Source organism: Balaenoptera physalus (assembly GCF_965194825.1).
Source record: "Balaenoptera physalus genome assembly, chromosome: 5".
Lineage (NCBI taxonomy): Eukaryota > Metazoa > Chordata > Mammalia > Artiodactyla > Balaenopteridae > Balaenoptera > Balaenoptera physalus.
In genome coordinates, this window is record NC_138884.1 from 44,750,917 (window position 1) to 44,765,685 (window position 14,769).

Below are 14,769 nucleotides of genomic sequence, written 5' to 3' on the forward strand. Positions count from 1 at the left end.
AAGCATCTAGTTTCTCACTAATAAGTATTATATTAGCTGTAGGTGTTTTGTAAATTCTCATTATTAAGTTGCAATAGTTCCCTTCTATTTCTAGTTTACTGAACGTTTTTGTCATGAATGAATGCTGGATTTGTCAAATGCTTTTTCTGTATCTATTAATAGGACCATATAGTTTTTCTTCTTTAACCTGTTTATATGATGAATTACACTAGCTGGTTTTCTTATGTTGAACCAGCCTTGTATACCTGGAATAAATCCCACTTGCTCATGGTGTATAATTCTGTTCATACATAGTTGGATTTGATTGACTAATATTTTGTTCAGGATTTTTGCAACTATATTCATTTGTCTGAATTTTTCCTTTTTTTTTGTAATGCTTTGTATGCTTTTGGTGTTAGCATAATGCTGGTTTCATAGAATGAGTTAGAAAGTATTCATTCTAGTTCTATTTTTAGAGAATAAGCATACATTTTCCCTAAAATATTTGTTAAAATTCACCAGTGAACCAATCTGGCCCTAGTGCTTTCTTTTCGGCAGGTTATTAATTATAGTTTCAAATCCTTTAACAGATATAGGCCTATTGAGATTGTCTGTTTCTCCGTGTGTAATTTTGGTGCTGGAACAACTGGACAGCTACATGCAAAAAAAAAAAAAAAGATAAAGAAGATGTGGCACATATATACAATGGAATATTACTCAGCCATAAAAAGAAATGAAATGGAGGTATTTGTAATGAGGTGGATGGAGTTAGAGTCTGTCATACAGAGTGAAGTAAGTCAGAAAGAGAAAAACAAATACAGTATGCTAACACATATATACGGAATCTAAGGAAAAAAAAAAAAGGCCATGAAGAACCTAGTGGCAAGACGGGAATAAAGACACAGACCTACTAGAGAATGGACTTGAGGATATGGGGAGGGGGTGGGGTGAGATGTGACAGGGTGAGAGAGTGTCATGGACATATATACACTACCAAATGTAAAATAGATAGCTAGTAGGAAGCAGCCGCATAGCACAGGGAGATCAGCTCGGTGCTTTGTGACCACCTAGAGGGGTGGGATAGGGAGGGTGGGAGGGAGGGAGATGCAAGAGGGAGGAGATATGGGAACATATGTATATGTATAACTGATTCACTTTGTTATAAAGCAGAAACTAACACACCATTGTAAAGCAATTATACTTCAATAAAGATGTTTAAAAGATGTTTAAAAAAAAAAATGAATCTAGACAAAGACCTTACACTTTTCCTGTACATTAAATGGATCTCAAAATGGATCATAGAACTCAATATAAAATGCAACAGGACTTCATTAAAATAAAATAATAATAAAATAAAATGTAATGCCCCCGGTAAGCCTTTTTAGATTCTTAAATCATGTGTTTCTCCCTAATTATGCCTTAATTTCACCTGGTTTATACCTCTGCAATATTTATAAAAGAAATCTTGCATGTTATATGTACATGCCTATCAACTCCATTGGACTGTGACCTCGTTGAGGGCTGGTAGGATGTGTCATTCATCTTTGGTGCCAGTTCAACATTTGTTCTGGTACAAAATAGTAAGTAGAATATATCCTTTGAATTGAACAATGCAGAGTTTTTGTTAATTTAAAATTCAGTTTCACAGGCCTACAATTACTAAATGGTATAGGGACACAAAACTCTTTATAACTAAAACATTCACGAGTACATTTATGAAATCAGTGTCCTCTCAGCTCTCCTTTGCTCATCATGGTGGAATTGATCCCCACCCACCAGGTCAGGTGTTTGATTAGTTCTTTTTGATAGGGGAATGGTGCCAATAACCACTAATCCAAACAATTGCAATGAAGTTGATTGCAAGGGAAATAGTCCCATCAAAGGAGTATGATTAGACTTGGTAAAAGAGGGGCAAAGGGAAGGGAGAAGGAAAAGCAGAAGTGTACAAGCAATCTCCCCAAGTAAGGGGGAAGACTAAAAAGAAGGAAGAGTGGGGCAGTGGTGGAGGTTCTCCCCAGGGTTCTCTCCAGGCAGACAGCGAGAACAAGCAGGGCAGGGAGGTGGTGGTGAGTAAGGACACCTCAGTGTTGTAGGTGTAAGGACACCTACAGTATGGAGCTGCAGGCTTAAACTTTCCAGAATAAATCTCAGCTTTGGATAGGAGCCTGTTATCAGACCCACCTTCAAATCACTAGGCACTAACTATCCTATGGAAAAGGGCAGAGTCCAAAATTTTGATTAAAAATAATATATGAGCTTAAAACAAATATAAGCCTCCATATTTTTAACAGAGAAACTTAACATATCTACTATGTATTGGGAAATCTGAGGTCTTATGAACCCAAATGAAAGCAGGGAAAAGATAGCAGAGATACTGTTTGAAAGTGACCGGTTTTTTGGTGTGTATGTCCATGCAGGTAGCCCTTACTTTGTGTGCCCATGGTTTGTTGACTGGTGCACATTGTGCTACTCACAATTGCTCCTTGTCAAAGTATCATTTTCATAAATTAAACTCATGACTCTCATGCAAATGTAAAATGAGTATATGGCACATATTTAATGAACCCATTAATAAGAGAACTGGCATGATGGTAGTGCTGATTCAAAAGAACTAAATGGGGTAGAAGCTTTTATAGTAGCTGGAAGAATTCTTAAATAGGATTACTGATTTTAGATAAAAAATAGCTAATGTTCTGTAGGGAAAATCAGCTAACATTCTGAATTTTGGAAATTGTATTTTCCATCAGAAAGGAATCATTTGCATCCCTACTGAACAGACATTATTTGTATTGCTATCTGACAGAAATCAAGGTACCAATTAACATCAACCCCTTCAGAATTACACCATACCTTTATCAATATCAATAGTAAATAACAAGTTAAACAAAGATGCAAAGGTACATGCCTAGAGATTCAGATAATCCGCAGGCAGGCCTGATAATCAAACCCTAGCATAACTAAGAAAGAACAGGCAAAAGTCCCTTTAGTTTTTTTCAGGCTTTTGGATAATTTTCCTTAACACCATTTTACAAAGGTTTTTCTCTTCCGTATCTTACTGATGTCAAGGAGACTAGAATTACTGGGAAGGGTATTCTCAGATATACTATCAAGTTATCCCATTGTAAAAAATACCAAAAACCAAAAAACTAATCTTAAAGCTATCCACATGATTAAAGAAAAACTATACCATGTGGGGGACAATTTTGAGTGAGAGCAGAAACTGCTCTTAGAAAGCATAGTATTAGTGAGTTCTTACAGGCTCCCAGGTAGCTACATCATCAGAGAGAAGGAAGCACCAGAAGAGGTATTTTACCCATGTTTGGTCAATACGAGGGAGTGCAGAATTGCTTTTGACACAGTCTAGAGGCTGACATTGATACCATGCCAGAGACCCGTAAGCATGTTGTGCTTTCTCAAAGGTCTTCTCTGTGAGCTGAGCTGCCTTCGAACTTAGAACATGAATTGTATGGTTTTACCTTGAGCAAGATTCTGGAAATAGTCTATAAAATAATACCTGCATATAGGCCTCACCTTGGAGAGAGCTCATTACATTCCTGGGCACTGCAGTGCTACCAGATATCATGAGAAATAGAGGCAGGACAAGAATACCAAGGGAGGGCTGCTCAGCATAGATGACTGATGTGACCATTGTGATGATTTGACCAACTCCAAAGTTCATTCCCATGTCACCACTAAAACATTTTTTCCCCTTCATTGCTGATGTCTGAGAGGAAATTTCTTTCCTCTACCCTCTTAGGTTTATTCTTAGGGGCCTGCAAAGTAAACTGACAAATGACAGAATAATGGAAGAAAAAACATAAATTATTTTAATTAATATTTTCTGTGTGAAAGAGTCCAACAGGAAGGAAGTGAAACTCAAAGAAGTAGTTAGACTTGGGGGCTTATATTCCATTTTTAAGAAAGGAAAGGGGGTTTGGAGGAAAGTGAGTAGGAAATATATGGGGAAACTGATGGGAGATAAGCGCTATTTTCATAAGGTTTGTTTATGTAGACTCATCTCAGTGCCCATTCTCCACCTTTGGTGACAAGAGTCACTCTCTTCTTCCTGGTTCGGGAGAGGGGGCCCCGGTCTCAGGGAAAATTCATGCCCTGCTTTTAGGGAGAAAAGGGGAGGGGAGATTTCTTCCTGCATCTGCTGATTTTCAATTGCTTTCAGCTCAAAACCATATTTATGCCAAAGTGGCATTTTTTTTAAAATTTATTTATTTTTGGCTGTGTTGGGTCTTCGTTTCTGGGCGAGGGCTTTCTCCAGCTGCGGCAAGTGGGGGCCACTCTTCATCGCGGTGCGCGGGCCTCTTATTATCGTGGCCTCTCTTGTTGCGGAGCACAGGCTCCAGACGCGCAGGCTCAGTAGTTGTGGCTCACGGGCCCAGTTGCTCCGCGGCATGTGGGATCTTCCCAGGCCAGGGCTCGAACCCGTGTCCCCTGCATTGACAGGCAGATACTCAACCACTGCACCACCAGGGAAGCCCTCCCCAAAGATTTTTATTGTTCCTTTATAAACTTGCCCTCCCACCCCTCTTTGCTCTTCCCATCAACTGACCATTAGACATGATGCCATTAGACGTCAGGTTAATTTGCATATAGAATTTTATATAAATAGAGTCATACAGTATATATTGTTTTTTGCCTGGTTTCTTCCACTGCATAATTATCATGTAATTAATCCACATTCTTGCACTTATCTATAATGTATTTATTTTTATTATCGACTATTCTACTATATGGATTTACCACAAGTTGTTTATCCTTTCACTTACTGATAAATATTTGTGTTGTTTCCAGGTTAAGCATTATAAATAAAACATTTGCTATCATTAATCTTTTTAATTTTAGCCATCTAATAGGTGTGTAGAAGAATACCATTGTGACTTTTGTTTGCATTTCCCTAATGACTATCATATAGAATAGCTTTTTATGTGCTAAATTGCGTTACATATATCTTTGGTAAAGTGTCTATTCAAAATTTTGGGCCACTTTTTCAAAAGGTGGGTTTTTAAATTTGTATTATTATTTTAAAAAATTAAAGTATAATGACACACAACATTATATTAGTCTCAGGTGTACACACAATGATTCAAAATTTGTATATATTGCAAAATGATCATTGCAATAATTCTAGTTAACATCCGTCACCATACATAGTTACAAAATTGTTTTTTCTTGTATTGACAACTTTTAAGATTTACACTCTTAGCAACTTTCAAATATGCTATACAGTATTATTAACTATAGTCTCAGTGCTGTAGTTTACATTCTAATGACTTATTTATTTTATAACTGCCAGTTTGTACCTTTTGATCCCCTTTACCTAGTTCATGCATACCACCATTCCCCCACCTCTGGCAACCACTAATTTGTTCTCTAAATCTATAACCTTGTTTTGTTTATTTGTTTGTTTCTGTTTTCCTTAGATTCCACATATAGGTAAGATCATATGGTATTTGTCTTTCTCTATCTGACATATTTTGCTTAGCATAATGCCCTCAAGGTCCATCCATGTTATCTCAAATGTCAAGATTTCTTTCTTTTTTTATGACTGAATAATATTTCATTGTGTATATATACATTTTTTTAATACATTCATTCATCAGTGGACACTTTGTTTCCATATCTTGGCTATAGTAAATAATGCTGCAATGAACATGGGGGGTGCATATATCTTTTCGAGTTATTGTTTTTATTTTCTTTGTCTAAAAACCCAGAAGTGGAATTGCTGGATCCCATGGGAGTTCCAGTTTTAATTTTTTGAGTAACCTCATACTGCTTTTCACAATGGCTATACCAATTTACTTTCCCACCAAGAGTGCAGAGGGGTTCCCTTTATTCCACATTCTTGCCAATGCTTATCTCTTATGTTTTTGGTGATAGCCATACTAACAGGTGTAAAGTGATATCTCCTTGTGGTTTTGATTCCCATTTCCCAGTAATTAGTGATATTGAGCATCTTTTATGTGCTACCTGTTGGCCATTTGAATACCTTCTTTGGAAAAATGTCTTTTCAGATTCTTTGTTCATTTTTTAATTGGATTATTTGACTTTTCTGCTATTCAGTTGCATGAGTTCCTTACATATTTTGGATATTAACTCCTAATCAAATGTGTGGTTCGCAAATATTTTTTCCCATTCCATAGGTTGCCTTTTCATTTTGTTTATTATTTCCTTTGGTGCTCAGAAGCTTTTTAATTTGATAGAGACTCACTTGTTTGTTTTTTATTTTGTTGCTTGTGCTTTAGGTGTCATATCCAAAAAAATCATTGCCAAGATCCTTGTGAAGAAGGATTTTTTTATGTTTTCATCTGGGAGTTTTATGGAAGCCTGGTTTCAGAGCTTACATTCAAGTCTTTAATCTATTTCGTGTTAATTTCTGTGTATGGCGGAAGACACTGGTCTTGTTTTATTCTTTTACGTGTGGTTGTCCAGTTTCCCCAGCACCATTTATTAAAAAGACTGTCCTTTCCCCATTGTATATTCTTGGCTCCTTTGTTACAAATTAATTTACCATATACATGTGGGTTTATTCCTGGTCTCTCTATTTTGTTCCATTAATCAATGTATCTTTTTTTTTATACCAATATGTATCATAGTTTTGATTACTATAGCTTTGTAATATAATCTGAAATCAGGGAGCATGATGCCTCCAGCTTTGTTCTTCTATCTCAAGACTGGTTTGGCTATTTGGGGTCTTTTGGGATTCCATACAAATTTTAGAATTTTTTGTTCTATGTATGTGAAAAATACTATTGAAATTTTGATGAGGATTGCACTGAACCTGTAGATTGCTTTGAGTAGTATGGACATTTTAACAATATTAATTTTCCCAACCCATGAGCACAAAATATCTTTTTCTTTGTTTCCTCTTCAACTTCTTTCATTAATGTTATAGTTTTCAGTGTACAGGTCTTTCACCTCCTTGGTTAATAAAAGTGTGGGCATCCTTGTCTTGATCCTGATCTCAAAGGAAAATCTTTCAGCTTTCCACCATGGTGTATGATGTTAGCTGTGGACTTGTTATATAAGCCCTTTATTATGTTGAGGTATAGTCCCTCTATACCCATTTTGTTGAGAGTTTTTCTTAAATGAATGTTGAATTTTGTCAAGTGCTTTTTTTCTGCATCTATTGAGATGGTCATATGATTTTTATCCTTCATTTTGTTAATGCAGTGTGTCACATTGATTGATTTGTGGATATTGAACAATCCTTGCATCCCTAGAATAAATCCCAGTTGCTCAGGTATGTGATTCTATTAATTACTGTAGAATCTTGTTTGCTAATGTCTTGTTGAGGATTTTTGCATCTATGTTTACTGTTCATCAGGGATTAAATCTTTGGGAAAGAAATGGGTGATCCAAAATGATTAGGTTATAAAACATGTTCTTATTAGATTCTTGGATTTATTTTTATTAGTAATTATATGAGCCATTTATTGATTTTATTTTTTTGGCATCCTTTTCTGGTTTTGGTATCAGGGTAATGCTGGCCGCCTAAAATGAGTTTCAAAGTGTTTCCACTTCTATTTTTTGGAAAATTTTGAAAAGGATTGGTATTAATTCTTCTTTGAATGTTTGGTAGAATTTACCAGTGAAGTCATCTGGTTCTGGACTTTTTTGTTGGGATATTTTTGATCACTAATTCAATCTCTTCTTGGTTTGTTCAAATCTTATTATTGGGTTTTAAGAGTTCTTTTTTTTTTTTTTTTTCAATGCAAAACATTTTAATAGGCTGTCAAATATACAGTAATTAGAATTATCTAAATATCACTTATATAAAAATCGGTGTATCACATTAGATGATTCTATAAAATAGAAACACAAATCACACATTGACAACAACCCCTGCAGTCCAAGAACCACCCTCATCAATAGTACAAATTACAAACACATTTTTAAAAAAGACATTGTTTAGACATTTAAACCAAAGTAACTTTGACTAAATACATTCATTCATCAAGTACAATAAATTTAGCATAGTCACTAATAACACAATTTTAGGTGCAATTTCACATGCTTTCATATATCTTCCAGTTCAATTCCCACAGTAAAGTGTCTTTGTGCACACCATATCCATTTATATGCAGGTGCATCATACATCATACTTAAGACTATTTCACCTTCATAATTAAACATGTTAATATATATTGTAAGTGAATACCAGGCCAAAATTTAACCTCAGTGATGACAAATTTAACAATTAAAAATATTCTTTACAGTATATTCTAATTTGTTTAATCGTATGAGTACTATTTCCTCTTACTAAACACTATCAAAATAAGTAATAAGAATTTAAATATTAACTCCAGAAACATGGAGACTCCAACCTTCTTAAAATATTAACGAGCATTTTAAGTAACAATACAATCATTCTGTAAGTCAAAAAAGTAATTTCATATTCATTGCCAAATTTAAAATACAAATGATTTGAAGATTGAGCCCTAAAATATTTGCAGTAAATTGTAAAGTACAATTTTTAAAATGTGCAGTAATATGCTTGTGAATATGTAATGGAATGTTTTTCACAGTAATGTTATGTTAAAACACTATTCTACATGAACGGTCTAAGTAAACGTACCTTTACCAGCAAAAGTGAAAAATTAAGGCCTTCTAATGCTATCTATAATTATTACCTGAACTCAAATGTCAAATAGAGGTTACAATGCTGCAAAGTATTATTTTTAACCTCTTTAACATATTGTTAGTTGCTTCACCTCAACTCAATTATTACCTTATCTTTACACAAAGTTGAATGCTAGTTAACTTTATTATCTTTAAATAAGCATTTCTCCATAACTCTATTTTAATTTAGCCCCCAACCCACCCCCATCTAGAGAGAATGCTGGAAATGGTTAGGGCTTTGTCTGATTGGATCACAACTATATATTCAGGGGTTAAAAATGTTTGTCACATTTATATTTCTGAATGAACTAAGATGCCTGGCCTCCATACACAACATTACTTGTTTTCCTAAAGCATTAATAGACAATTGCATCCTCTTTACATGACCAAATTGACTTTTTTTAATTGAAGTCTAGGCTATGAAGACATTACAGGATGTAATGGAAGGATAACCAAGGCTACAAATACATCAAATCAAGGTTAAAGGCACTGGATAAGGAAGATTATTACAAAGCATTGTAAACAATTTTTAAAGCAAATCAAGTTTTAAAGTATCAAATGCCAAACTACTAAGAGCAAATGGTACTAAAATGATGACAATGCTTTAAAATAGTGGACAAAATTTCTGTAATTTCACAAATAAAATTCTTTCATTGTTCTACCATTTTCTTTCATCCTACATCATCTTTAATATTCCAAGTCCTAGAAACAAATATGTTTCCAGTTGCATGAAACAAGAAAATCGCAACTGAGATATCTCTGAAAATTAATTCTATCTTCTCAAGTTAATTATAAATTTGATGTGTATACGGTATAGAGATATGAAGAACATCATCTTGGAAATCATAAAATAGTAAATTATACTCAACTAAAATCATAAAAAAAGATCTTATTCAGTTGAACACAATCTGAAGCCCCACAACAGCAAATTGTAGTGTAAAGAGGCATAGTAAGTACAATTCCCAGACACATAAAACAAATAACGAATACTGAGTTGAAAATACGACATGCTCCATGTTACAGTCATTTAATACACACATTTTCACAACTGTTTCTTGAAAAACTATTCAGATAAAATATTTAGCATCTATCAATTTTAATTTATTTGAATCTATGTAACTTCATCCATATTAAAATATCAATTAACGTAAATACTTTATTATAAAACTATTATACAATTTAAATTTTTATTAGAGAAATGTATTATTCATTATCCACAATTTTTTAAAGTCCTTTTCATGAGTGCATTCCATAAGAAATACACTAAAATCATTTATATTTCCTAGGGGGAAAAAACTACGGTAATCCTATTAATCCAAACTATATCCTTATTATTATTTCTTGAACATTTAAATGTTTAAATATGCTTGGTGAAAAGTGATCACTCATCCCCACAGTGGTAAATTTTAGCATAATGTTAAATGACTGGACTAGACAGTAAAATAGTCACATGTAGGTAACACAAATAGATGCTTGTTCTGTTACATGTAAGCTTACTTATAAAGCAACATAAAATGGGCATTGGATAACAGTGATAAAAAAAATGTAAACAAACAGAATTAAATGTGAATCCCTTCCCTGAAGAACATAAGATAAAAGTGTTTCTTGCTTTATTAAAACAAAACATTATCTATTGTATCAAAAAGGTAAGACACTGATTATACAAAACTAAATTTCCAAATATGGATAAAGAAAATATGGAACTGATTCACACTTTATTGAGCTAAAATGCGCAAAAAATCTGTTAATACTTATATTTATTAACTTCATTGTACATATAGGTTGATACCACCCCATACAAAAAAAAAAGTCTCGTTTTGTTAAGATTCAAAATAGTGTTTAAATTATATGAGCTTAAGATTTATTGAACCATTATCCAAATAACAACAACAACAAAAGTCTATGCTGTGGGACAAAAAAAGTAAAACTAAAAAATTTCTATTAACTATGACTTGAACTTCATCCCCACAAAAAAAGCTATGGCAATACCCATTTAGGCAGCAGAGAAAAATATGAAGTCCTTATGGAAAATACCTACACTGACTCTAAATAAAAAATTGTAAATAATCAAATTTTGCTGTAACAAATGCATATGAATTTTAAAGGTATTCAGGCCTAATATATTTACTAAGCACAGAATCCATAGGGCATTTGTTACTTTTCTTTGTGCTCAGATACTTGCAAAAGTACACTCAGAGAGGGCTGGGAAGGTGAGATAAACATAAAATTGTGATACTTTCCTTCACACTAAAAAAAGGCTCTTGAATTTAAAAGTTTAATTTGTAATTTTGGGGGGAAAGCAGTCTAACAGTTCACAAGCCTAAAACAATTTCCAGGAATATGGCAAGACTGTTGACTACTTAGATGTTTTATTAGTGAATCAAAGTGCAAGTAATGAAAACATAAACATTTAACATATTTGAAAATTTAATTTCAAAGTTCTAAATGTTTCCAATAACAAATAACTAGTTATTCTTTAAAAGGGGTGGATGTGAAACAGAGATAATACTTACAAATCTAATTTTTCCAAGAAAAATAGTACTGCCCCCCCATGAAGTTAAATTATAATTTCTCTCTTGAATATGATATACAACTGTTTTAAGTAAGAATGAAACAGGAGCATGAATTTAGACATGTACCAAACTCTGTATGACGTACTAATTTACACACAGTATTTTTGCTAACACTTACAATACTGGATGTTGTCTTTCACTGCTTATTAGAATTCTGAGAAACACTTTTTAGCAACATATATTCATACCACTGCTTAACTAAATGGGGACATGTAATTACAAGAATTGTAAAAGAAAAAAACTCTCAAAAGTTATTTAAAGGAGAAATAAGAAGAGCTTCAATCATCCACCTTTTTGAAGCTGCAGTAAAAGGTATTATATGGTTTATAATACTTGTTACAATGTAGTAAAATTCCAATTTTCCCATAAAGATTTTAAAAGAAAAAATTTTGTTCCTTGCAGATAACTTCTCTCTTCCCTAACCTTGGCGAGACTAATTATTAGTGCCCTTAATGTCAGACTTTTGTTGTTGTTGTTGTCTATTTCAATGATCTTTTTCAAGAAGTATTTTGAAATATGCATATAAATGGAAATTTAAGGGAAAATCTGCTTTTGGAATACAATAATTCTAAATAATTTTACTTCTAAGAAGCACCTTTTGATATGCTGGTCTGAACTTTTAATATAAAACCTAAACAGTACTTATTTCTGTAGAATTTTCTCCAGTTTTAATAACTTCATACGTAGCAATACTAAGGATATCAACCTGTGCTTTCTAGATTTTTGAAAGTGTTCTAATAATGTAATGAGTTTAGATATGGCTCATTGTCAAGGGTGGGTGGACAGAGATTTCACAATAAATTGGCTACAGAAAGCTAACTAAACTCGTAATGACTGAATAATGGTTTGCATTTTGCTTAAGCCAAATAGATGTTTAAGCCACGTACCACCACATTCCCTGCTTAACATTCCTAAGTTTCTTTATTCTTTATAGTTTTCTAAAGAACAAATAATTAGTTTTCCTGAGTAAGATTATAAAAAAGTTAACCCTTCTACCAAAAGTATAAAGACAAATAAAATGTAGACTCACAATACAAATTTTTTACACAGCATTACAAGTGCAGAGTTATTAACTGCCGCTCTTCATTATGATTGCCCCACCCCTTTAAAAGATTGCAGCAAAGGATTCAATTGTCTAAAATACTCTGCAGTACAGTAATTAAATGCTTCAGCCCATAAACATATCCCTCATCTATTGTGTTGCTAGGGAACACATGAGCAAAGTCTATCATTCGCACTTCTACTTCCGCAATCTCTTGACAACCAGTGGGAAGATGGTAGAAGACTTTTTCCAGTTGGGAAAGTACGTTTCCGTTTAAATGTTCCTGTGACATGCTTTTCCACCCATTGTCTTGCTCTATATTTTCAACTTTCAACGAAGTCTGACTGTGATGCTTTTTTGAATACATTTTTCTGTGACGAGCATACATTTTGGACAAGCTTTTGCCCACTGAAGCCTCTATTTTTCCATTTGCTGTGGAACTTAACACATGAAAGTTATTATTGTACTCTAGTACATCTGTGTCTGAGAGCTGTCCTTTGGACAAAAACTTTTCTGCTAGAGTTCTGTCATTCAATTTTGCAGTAGTTGGCTGAGATGAACCTTCATAAACAAACAGTAATGAACTTGCATAAAAGTTAAGCTGCTTCTGGCTTTCAAACCACTGCAGAATATTCTCAATCTTCTGAATACTGGCAGCAATAGCATCTTTTCTTAAGCAGAATCCATTATGAAAAAAACGGGAGACTCCATCCTTTAGAGTTTCTTTTGTTAAGCTTCTTCCATAGTGCTGGTTTTGTGTCTCATAGCTATCAGAATGAACATGATAAACCCTCATGCCAAGCACCAAGAACCCAATCTCTTCCATTAATGGGTACTTGCTGACCTGTTGCTGAATCTTCTCAGATGAAGCAAAAGGATCATAGCTTTTCCGCCCTATCTTTACATCCATTATACAGGGCTTATTAAATTTATGGGTCACATCTTCCAGTTTTAGGTATAAATCATTTGGTGCAGTGGGAGGTGACCAGATACCGTAATATTTTGGCAAATATTTTCGTAGCTCTGAAAGAACACCATCAGTACAATCAGCAGCATAAACCATATGATAGAATTCCAGCTCTCTTGGACCCCTTGGAGGTGGCTGCAACTGTTTCAGAACTGTGCCATCTGGATGTTGCAGTATACCCACTTTGTCCTTCCCGTACATGTGCCCGGCCACCTGATGCGAGAGGGGCACGCAGCCGTTGAGGAAGCGGAGCCTGCCGCCCGCCGGCTTCGGGGTGCCCTCGCGGGCGGTCTCACCCGCCACTGGGGTCCGCATTTCTGGGGGGCCGGGCGCCTCAAGCCGGAGAGGGGATGGCGGCTCCGTTGCCATAACGGAGAGCTGAAGCGGCAGCAGCAGCGAGAGCAGGGAAGAAAATAAGGAGGAGGGAGGGGACGCCGGAGAACCCGGGGGTCGCTCAGGCTCGGCCGCGAGGAGGCCCGGGGGTTCCTGCGGCTGGTGCCCTCTGTGGCCCGAGGAGGGGGCCCGTGACGCCGCGAAGGCGCGGGCTCTGCCGTGCCCAACACTCGGCGGAGCGCGTCTCTCGGCTCCCGGCTCTCGCTGCTCAGCCGCCGCGGCCGCCGACCCGGGCGCAGCCCAGGAGACTGACCTCAGCGGATAAGCGGCGGCGGCGGTGGCGCCCCGCGCTCCCTCAAGAGTTCTTTATATGTTCTTTATAGATACAAGTTCTTTATCAAATATGTTACTTACAAGTATTTTCTCCAGTCCATGGCTCCTATTTCGATTTTCTTAACTGTGAATGCTTTTTTCAAAGAGCAGACATTTTTATCATGATGAAGTCCAGTTTATTGATTTTTTCTTTTATATATTGTGATTTTAGTGTCATATCAAAGAAATATTTGCCTAACCCAAGTTCACAAAGATTTTCTCCTATGTTTTCTTGTAAAAGTTGTATAATTTTAGGTTTTACAATTAGGTCTACAATCCATTTTGAGCTAACTTTTGTATAAAGTGTGCGATATGAATGAAAATTTATTTTTTGTTTACACAAGGATCAAATTGCTCCAGGACTATCTGTTGAACAGACGATCTTTTCTCTACTGAGTTGCCTTTGTAGCACAAAATCAAAACTATTATGTCATGAGTTTTGCCCAAACCCAGTCAGATTCCCATCTTGAAAATCCACCTTAAACCATTGGAGTTCAGACCCCTAATCTTGTAAATATGTTCCCACAACTCCTGCTTCTGATAACTGCTAAGATTCTGCCAAGGTGTGGTGTTCTCACTCGCTGATGGAGGTTTAAAAAACTTAGCGGTGCTTCATGGAGAGATAACCAACTGACAAATTCCAACCCAATCTGATAATTTCTTTATTTTAAATTGAAATAATTATTTAAGAATGTGTTTAGATAGGAGATATTATACATAATTAGGGTTCATTTTGTCAGGTGTGATTTCACAAGGAATTTTTTTATCATAACTTAAGATTTACTGTTGTGAAAAATATTTGACAGTAGCTTTTGAAAAGCACAATTAGTCAAATTTGCACTTAAAATTATAATTCTTTTATTTTTCAA

At 35.1% G+C, this 14,769-nt stretch overlaps 1 pseudogene across 1 annotated transcript; it reads right to left on the reverse strand.

Annotated features, from left to right (window-relative positions):
* Window positions 1-7,700: 7,700 nt before the first annotated feature.
* Window positions 7,701-13,590, reverse strand: LOC309661700 (inositol polyphosphate multikinase pseudogene; annotated as a pseudogene). The gene has a single exon. The product of its transcript is annotated as an inositol polyphosphate multikinase pseudogene (transcript).
* Window positions 13,591-14,769: the final 1,179 nt, after the last annotated feature.